Genomic DNA, 10,216 nt, shown 5'->3' with positions numbered 1-10,216 from the left:
GCGATGAGTTACGTCAAGAAGAATATCATTACTACTGTAGAGAGCTGAGTGAGTAACATTGCCCTGGCTAATTCATCGTCTCTGAATTTTGACTGGATGATAACTGTTTGATCAGACTTTTACTGTAATAAGGAGGATGATCAACACTGCTGTCTTATTTTATTTTATATACGCTATGATAGGGTGTATGCTTCTACACTGTGATAGGATGCACTTTTTTTTTGAGTTTCCTTTTCATATGGGGAAGGGTGTGCCAGACTTTGTCGTTTACTGTGTTTAGTTTGCCAGACATCTGTGTTGTGGCCCATCTGCTGTCATTCTAGGTTCCCTGTAGGGCTCAGATATCTAACCTTTTTTTTTCTCTCATTATGACTAACTTCAGTATTCCCATAGGGCCGGATGGTAGTATGGTTAATTTCGTGAGCTGGAATGTTAAGGCACTTAATCATCCTTTAAAGCAAAAGAAGGTATTTACACATCCGAAACAACTTAATATAAATATTGCATTTCTTCAGGAGACACATCTACGATCATCAGACCATTCTAGACTGGGAGGGGAGTGGTCAGGACAGATATTTAATTCAAATTTCCATTCGAAGGCTAGGGGGGCAGCTATATTAATTGATAGAAATACACCATTTATGATGACAAGTGGAGAAGCTGATCCCGCTGGGTGCTATGTTGTTGTCGTAGGGCAAATTTCTACTTTTCCAGTCATTTTGGAAAAAGGTTTATGCACCAAACTGGGATGATTCAATGTTGTTCACAAAATTTTTTTTCCCGCCTACCGAATATGGCATCGCATTACCTTATCCTCAGTGGTGACATGAACTGTACGCTTTCCCTTGTGTTGGATCGTAGCTCTCCCAGATTTTCGTCCCTGTCTGGGGCGGCTCGTTCTATCCAGCTCTTCCTCGAGTCGTACGGAGTGGTAGACGTGTGGCGTTTTTGCAACCCTGTTTCCAGGAGTTACTCCTTTTTCTCCTAGTTCATAATACATTCTCCCATATAGATTACTTCTTTTTGGGCAAAAGAATGCTTCCCCTCATAACCAGATGTGATTATGGACCCATAGTTATTTCAGATCACTGCTCCTTAACTATGAGAATGTGCATCCCGGATACGCAATCCAATTACCACCCTTGGAGACTCAATCCTCTTCTTCTGTCAGATGATGTATTTACTAGTTTTATTGCATCTGAAATTTAATTTTTTTGGGATATTAATCAAACACCTGGAATGTCCTCCTTGACGATCTGGGAGTCGCTGAAGGCATATTTACGAGGTCAGGTCATCTCATACTGTGCTAACCAGAGGAGAGTGAGCACTGCTCGACTTAAAGAACTGGCGGAAGAGATTCTTGAGCTGGATAGGGCACATAGCCAGCTACCTTTTGCAGATTCTATGAAGAGGCGTTTGTCACTGTAGACAGAGTTTGACCTTTTATCGACGAAACAGGCTAAGTATCTTATCTCCAAATCATGATACGGGTTTTATGAGCACGGGGAAAAGGCTGGACGGATTCTTGCTCACCAGCTAAGACAGAGAACTGCTAATCTGACCATCTCTGAAATATATGACGAGCAGGGCTCAAAATGTACAGATAGTCATAAAATTAACTCCAGTTTTCAAGTTTTTTATATATCACTATACAGCTCCGGCCGATCTGTAGACCCTTCTGCATTGGAAGATTTTTTAAGATCCTGCATGTTCCATCCTTAGATCTAGGGGAGGCCGCAGGGTTGGAGGAGGACCTCTCGGTCGGAGAGATAGCATCAGCGATTGGCTATATACAAAGCGGCATGTCCCCAGGACCGGATAGTTATCCAGCTGATTTCTATAAAAAGTTTTCAAGGCAACTCTCCCCTTTGTTATTTTGGTTTTCAAGGAGTCATTCTCCTTGAGAGCCCTGCCATCTACTATGCATGAAGCAGTTATCTCCTTACTCCTTAAGAAAGACAAGAGCCCTCTTGAGTGCAGCTCTTTCCATACAATTTCTTTACTAAATACCGATGTTAAAATCCTTGCTAAATTTTGGCACGTCGCTTGTAGGGGATTCTTCCATCCATTATATTGCCGGACCAAACAGGTTTTATTAGGAATCGTTACTCTTTTTTCAACATCAGACCCCATTTCTATATCCTCTATAGCCCCTTGCCACCTGGTACGCCAGCGTCACTTGACGCTGAAAAGGCATTTGACCGCGTGGAGTGGAGCTATCTTTTCAGCACGCTGGAGAGAATTTGGTCCCAGGTTCATATAATGGTTCAAACTTCTATATACGTCTCCGAGGACTGCTGTTCGTACTAATAATAATTTGTCCACTTACTTCGAGCTCCAGCGGGGTAGAAGACAGGGATGTCCTCTGTCGCCACTGCTATTTGCCATTGTAATGGAGCCACTTGCTGTGGTGTGCGGGGATAGAGCATAAAGTTTCTTTGTACATGGACGACATGCTATTGTTCATTTCACAGCCCCTTGAGTGTCTCCCTAAACTAATGGTCCTACTTGCGGTTTTTGGCAGAATATCGGGCTATAAGGTCAATATTCAAAAAAGTGAACTGATGCCTGTTGGTGAGGGGGCACTCCAGATACCCCTAGACTCATTCTCTTTCAGAATTAGTCTAAAGAAATTCAAGTATCTCGGGGGGTGGGTTACACATAGTTATAAAGATCTATACCTAGCTAATTGTCAGCCCCTTTTATCTAATCTGAAGCAAGATATTGAGCAGTGGGATCCCCTGCCTCTCTCCCTGGGGGGCAGGATCAATACTATAAAGATGAATGTGCTGCCTAAATTTTTATATGTTTTCCAGTGTTTACCAGTGTTTCTTACAAAATCCTTCTTTTCAAAACTGAACAATCAGATATCAGCCTTTATCTGGAACAAAAAGCCATCACGGATCAAAAGGCATATATTGCAGAGACCTGATAGATGGCACTCCTAAATTTCATGTACTACTACTGGGCAGCTAATATAAGATCGTTGTTGTTCTGGATGGGGGAGAGTGCAGCAGCTCTTGGATGGACAATTATGGAAGGGGGCGTCCATTGCGTCCACCTCCCCAGCGGCCCTACTGTGTGCTAAATTTCCATTCGCACAACCTCCGTCTAGCTTTACCTCTAATCCAGTTGTTGTACACTTAATCAAAATTTGGAATCAGTTTAGAAGATCTTTCTCTCTTGGGGACTTGTCACTAACAGGGCCAATTGCAAATAATCATCTGTTTATCCCATCTTTGTTGGATAAGTCTTTCGTTACTTGGTCTACAAAGGGGGCTGTCTTACTGTCTGATCTCTATGTTGATGGTGTTTTTGTCTCATTCGAGCAGCTAATGCAAAAATATGTTCTTCCCAGATCACATTTTTATAAATATTTGCAGCTTAGAAGCTTTGTGGCCTTAAATTCAGATACCTTCCCATTGTGTCCTTCCAATTTGCTGTTGGATGCAATTTTTAAATGTAAACTGGCCAGGAAGCAGGCAATAAGGGTAATCTATGACCTATGGGAGACAGACTTAGGCGATTCAATTTCTGATAATGATTGGCACAAAGTAATCAGGGGATTTTCTCCTCCTACATATATCTCAGACATGCAGTTGTCCAATTTAAAATTTAAACATTGGTCCAAAGCTAGATTCTCGAAGATTAATTCTGACATAGATCCCACATGTGATTGATGCAGACAGGCTCCAGCCACTCTGTTGCATATGTACTGGACATGTCCAAAGCTGTACACATTCTGGCAATCTGTATTTGAGACTTTCACTAAGATATTGGGAAGAGTACTACAGACATCCCGTCTTATTGCGATTTTGGTGTGACCCCGGACAGTACTCCTTTTAGATGGTGTGAGATCAGCATGATGTCCTTCTGCACTCTCCTGGCCAGAAGATTAATATTGTTTAGATGGTAGGATCCTGCTCCACCGGTGTATAGTCTTTGGGTCAGCGAAGTCATGTGTCATCTTAAATTGGAAAAGATTAGATACTGTCACATAATGAGACTATGAACAGAAGCAAGTGCAGATCAAAGTCTTTATTTTCAAACGGAAGTCAATAAACATGAAATGCGGTCTAGACTGGAAGAGATAAACAAGGTTTAAGCATGAAACTAGATCCGAGACATGAAACAAGAACAGGACACGTAAAGACGACCGCTTAGCATGATTAAACGTATACATTCAGTTAATACTGTGCAAAGTTCAGAGCAACACAAGGGCTTTAAATAACAAACATAATCACGCTTGAATACAGACAGCTGGGACCAATAATGACACACCCTCGAACATCAACTAATACTTGAACAGGAAGAGAACCAAAACCAAAACAAAGGCACCTGTCCATAGGAAACAGTCCTCCTTACGTAATCTCGTGCACGTGCGCGCTCTCCAGCTGTCCGTGCACATCGACGCCGCAGTGTCGTCTGCCAGCGAGATTGTGACAGAACCCCCCGCCAAAGGCACCTCTCCTGGAACGCCAAAGAGCACCCCCCTCCAATGGCGGTTCTGGGCCGCAATCTGTGTAAAAAAAATGTGTAATCTGTCCTTTGATGCATCAGGAAACAGGGCGGCCCCTGCCGGAAGCAGACAGGCGGAGTACCCCCCAACTGGGCTGGGGCACTGAGCAACGTCCACCGCGGGGCTGGAGCTCAGGGCGATGTCCTCAGTGGGACTGGAATGTTGGGCGAAGTCCTCAGAGGGACTGGAACGCTGGATGAAGTCCTCTACAGGGCTGGAGCTCGGAGAGACGTCCTCCGTGGGGCTGGAGCTTGGAGAGATGTCCTCTGCAGGGCTGGAGCTCGGAGAGACCTCCTCTGTGGGGCTGGAGCTTGGAGAGATGTCCTCTGCGGGGCTGAAGCTCAGGGTGACGTCCTCTGTGGGGCTGGACAGCGGGACAGCTTCCTCAGTGGGACAGGACAGCGGGACAGCTTCCTTGGTGGGACAGGACAGTGGGACAGCTTCTTCAGCGGGACCAGGCATTCCCTACATTACACTCACAGCCGATTATCTAGCTTGATGGTAGGCTCAAACAAAGTCTCCAGAGATGAGGGTGTCTCTCTTATAATTTATCTACTAGCCCCTGGTTTTATGAGCCTCTGAGTTGCAGGCACTTTTTGCTGCCAGACTTCAGAACTCAATGACATAATCAGCCACAGAATGACTGCCCTGCCGAAAAAGGACTAGGTAAACAGCTGACTCTCTGCCACCAACTGGCTTGTCTTGCATTACATATGATCTGAACAAATTGGTTTACTTTAGCACACTGATTGGGCTGAGGCTCACACACCCAGGTGGCCAAGGTAAGTGCCTTCGCTGTAAGAACGGAAATATTGCAAGTGACTTTGGCACAATTGGAAGGGAAAAGGGACAACTGCTGCAAGAATATTTTTTGCAAAACCTGTTCACGACTGCTAATAGCAGCTCCTTGGCAGTTCACTGCTGTTTTCAACTGGTCTGTCTATGCTGGTGGGTCAATTTTAGATGGCTCAGTCTTCCTGTAACAGGGCTAGGTGTGCTTAATTGTTGCTGTTTACTGATCTGTAGCAGTTCTCTGCTCCACTTTGGTGGTCACAGCAGGTCTGACCAAACCCTGGGTGACATTTCTCCATCTCTGGCCTGTGGCAGACCAAGGCTAACCCCTTACAGACAGAAACATTGTGAGAGTGTAGGAGTAAGTATAAAATGTTATTATCTTAGTCCTCTGCTCTCCTATGACCAAGGACAGAAATAGGTGCAGCCAAAGGTTAAATGCAGGTTTGAACTTTATTACTTAATATCTGACTCCAAAGATCTGATTCCAATAATTATTTCGCTTAACAACCTTTAAGTTAAGGTGTTTAAAGGATAAAATATCACCTTTCAAATTACATTTAATCTAAAACAGCTTCGTACTAAGCTTTCATTATAAAGTGACATTCCTACTTCAGAGGATTTTATATTGCCTACTTATTAAATAAATATTTGGTTAGCTCAAAGGTTTCTATTGACATGCAAACCTAGACCTTTTCTATTTACTTATCAGAGGTTTTTAGCTTGTCACTTTCAAATGTGTCTAAAGTACTAAGACTTTAGCCAAAAAACTATTTCTAGTAATCAGTAATCAAACAAGTCATACAAATCATGCACTATTAATGTACCATACTTTCCATCAGAAGAACTACTGAGTATTTAGAGATAAAATAATAATAGGGTTTATTATACAAAGCAAAAATACATGATACACAGGAAGTAAAAATAGAGAGAATTTACAAAGTGAATGGACAGAATCGCCAGCATAGGTTGTGGAAGGTACTGCATGAAAGCCATTGTATAATGCATTCCTTTTTATACCCCTGAGCCTCTTTTAAATGCACAATGACCACAGTACCAAATGGGAGAGACACAATGTATTTTATGGGAGAATGGACCCTCAGCCAGGAAGGTTCACCCCAAGGTGTTATATGTTAATTTGGTTTCTGCAAATGAGTTTGTGAAACAATGGCATCTAACCATTGGCAAGACAATGGTTAGATAACAATGGCATAAAGCGTAGACATACTCCATTGAAAAGATGGATGTACTGGTCAGAATACTGGTTGTTTGTCGGCCACGTTCACCTCCAGTTGTGCTTAATTTAGATGATAATTGGCTTCCTCAATCAGCTGCTAAAGCAGCTGTAGCAGTTTTGTGCTTTCCTCATAGAAAGTGTCCTCCAACCATGGAGAGACATCAGTGTCTATGGGTCTTGGCCTAGAATGTCAATGTTCCATGGTAGTCACAGTCACGATGTGATTCGCTAGACAAGACTAGACTGCCATAGCTATAGGAAGTAATTTCACTAATCACACACCACTGAATTTGCATCAATATCATGCAAGGAGTGTAAACTGATTAGCTTAGTGGCATAATAAGTTATAGGCTGTAAGGTGTTGCAAGTACAATTGTTATACAGTGCTGGGAAAATGAATTTGCCTCCATCCTGATTTCTTCTGTTTTTATATATCTCATAGTAAATAGTTTTAAATCTTCAAACAAATACACAACATAAAATAAAGGCAATCTGAGTAAACACAGAAAGGCCCTACAGGAAAGCATCCGCACACCATCACATGTCCACCACCGTGCTTGACCGTACGTATTATGTTCTTTTTGAGGACTTCGGTGTTTGGTTTACACTAGATGTAACAGGCTCCCTGTCTTCCAAACAATTTCGACACATCAGTCCACAGAACATTCTCCCAAAAGGTTTGAGGATAATCAAGGTGTGCAAAACCTTGGCTTTTTTTTGTGTGTGACTTCTTGGATTAGTATTTTCTCTGCTCTTGGAAGAATTTTGGAAGGTCAGCCACTTCTGGGAAGGTTCATTACTGTGCCAGGTTTTTCCATTTGGAGATAAGGGCTCTCACTGTGGTTCTTTGGAGTCCCAGAGCCTTTGAAATAGCTTTGTAACCCATCCCAGACTGATGTATTTCAATCACCTTCTTCCTCATTTCTGGAATTTCTTTCAATTTTGGCATAGTGTGTTATTGGGTAAGTCCGTTTAAATAAATTCATGCTGTTGAGAAAGTTCTATTTAAGTGTTGATTTGATTCAACAGTGTTTGCAGTAATCAGGCCTGGTTGTGTCTAGTCCAGCTGAACACTCTCATGAATGCAGTTTCATAAATTTGGGGAATTAGTAACTATGGGGACAAATACATTTTCACACAGGCCCAGTTGGTATTGGATATTTTTTTTGCTTCATTAAATAACTCATTTAAAAACTGTATTTTGTGATTACTCAGGTTGCCTTTGTTTTATTTTAGATTTTGTTTTCATTTCTGAAACAATTTAGTATGAGATATACACAAAACAGAATAAATCAGGATGGTAGCAAATACTTTTTCACGGCACTGTATGAAAGTGGTTTTGAGAGTATTTTCTTATAACTGCATGACACATAAATGACTCATTTCCTAATTTACATAAAAAGCAACTTGTCATGATGTGTGTAGCTTGTTTAGGTAGGTCATTCTATCTCTGAGAAAGTCATTTAGGGTGAGAGTCTTGCAGATGATGTCTGATCTGATGCTAGAAATAGCTTATATGTGATAGCCTAGATTTCCCTTTTATTGTCTCTAGAGATAAAAGGAAAAAGAAAAAAAAGAACATGTGCTGAGGGAAGAGTGAAAAAAGGCAAGATTTAGGTCAGACAGACAGACAGATTCAAGGGGAATAAGTCTGAAAATTGGGGTCTGGAGTTCTGGACAGCTTTTGCTTTTTTGTGCCCCTTATATAATAGTTGTTGAAAAGTAAGGAGGTTGTGGGTGTGGAAACTTTGTCACTAGTGGGGAAATATGGAAATTTGTAAGAAGTTAACTATGAAGATATTTCATCACTCCATTTTATTCTCCATTGGGCACTTAATTTTTTTACCAAAGTTTTTCAATAGGATTCAAAACTCCATACCGAGATGGCCAATGCAACACTGATTTTATGTTCCTATAACCATTTCTGCGTTGGTTTAAACACAAGTTTTAGGTCATTATCTTGTTTAAATCTACACTCTTCATTAATGTATTCATTAGTGTATGACAACTCTTGGATCCCACCTTCAGTTACTGCACTCAACATTGGGGTAACCATGGACAATCAACTGTTCTTTTCCTCTCACATTGCTAATCTGACACGCTCATGTCAATTTCATCTTTACAATAACAGAAGGATTAGTCCATTTCTATCCATACAGGCTACTCAGGTGCTGGTTCAGTCTCTTGTCATTTCGAGACTGGACTACTGCAACTCACACCTGACAGGTCTTCCTCTGAGCGCCATCCGACCTTTGCAACTGATCCAGAATGCAGCTGCTCGACTTGTTTTCAATATTCCTAAGTTCTCCCACACTACCCCATTGCAATGCCCCCTCAACTGGCTTCTCATAGCTGCCCACATCAGATTTAAAACTCTGATACTTGCCTACAAAGCCAAAAATGGACCAGCACCCACTTACCTCAAATCACTTATCACACCCCTCACTGCCCCACACTCCCTATGAACTTCTAGCACTGATAGACTGGTGCCAAAATCTCTCAGGGTACAAGGAAGGCATGCATCAAGACTCTTCTCTATTCTGGCACCTAGGTTGGGATGTATTTATCGATAGAGACTTCCAAACAGTTCTGTAAGTCACTCTGGATCAGGGCGTCTGCCAAATGTAAATGAATATACATATTCCCAATATTATGCAGCTGACTATGCTTATGTTACTGTTTTTTTTGTTTGTTTGTTTTTTGTTTTTACCTATGTATTGTATGTATTTTTCTATCCATTACCAGTTAAATCAGTAGGTTGTCCCATTTACATTTATTCATTTAGCAGATGCTTTTATCCAAAGTGACTTACAGATGAGAAAATACAAGCAAAGCGATATATCAAGCAGAGAACAATACATTTAGTGCTACCATACAAGATCCATCAATTGAGTTCCAGAAGAAGCAAAGTGCACAGTGTAGAGGTGTAAGTGCCAGAGTAAATTTATTTATTTATTTATTTATTTATTTATTATGGGTTGGTTACGTGCTCACGGAAGAGGTGGGTCTTTAGCTGTTTTTTTGAAAATGGTGAGAGATTGTGCAGTCCAGATTGAGGTTGGAACAGTTAGTTTCTTGAAAGGGACCTTGAGCCACGCTGAGTAGGTACTACTAAGCGTCGGTCATTGATTGATCACAGATCACGAGAGTTGAGGTAGGAGGCTGCTATTCCAGACAAGGTCTTGTAGGTGAGCATCAAGGGCTTGAATTTGATGCGGGCCGCTACAGGAAGCCAGTGGAGGGAGATGAAGAGGGGTGTGACATGGGTTCTCTTGGGCTGATTGAAGACGAGGCATGCTGCTGTATTCTGAATCATCTGAAGGGGTTTGACGGAGTTTGCCAGGAGGCCAGACAGTAATGAGTTGTAGTAGTCCAGTTTTTGAGATAAGAGCCTGGACTAGTATCTGTATAGCCTGTTGGGTGAGGTAGGGTCTGATTTTCTTGATATTGAACAGGATGAACCTACAGGACCATGCGGTTGTTGAGATGTGGTCTGTAAAGGTCAAGTTGTCATCAAGAATCGCACCAAGGTTCATGGCCATCCTGGTTGGCTTGAGTGTGGTTGAGCCGACCTGTACAGTGAGGTTGTGGTTGATTGAGGGGCAGGCTGGGATGACGAGGAGCTCAGATTTTGCCAGGTTGAGCTTAAGGTGATGTTCCCTCGTTCA

Source organism: Ictalurus punctatus, chromosome 11, assembly GCF_001660625.3.
Source record: "Ictalurus punctatus breed USDA103 chromosome 11, Coco_2.0, whole genome shotgun sequence".
In the NCBI taxonomy this organism is placed as follows: domain Eukaryota; kingdom Metazoa; phylum Chordata; class Actinopteri; order Siluriformes; family Ictaluridae; genus Ictalurus; species Ictalurus punctatus.
The sequence above is the reverse complement of the archived record's forward strand: the minus strand, read 5'-3'. Positions refer to the sequence as shown.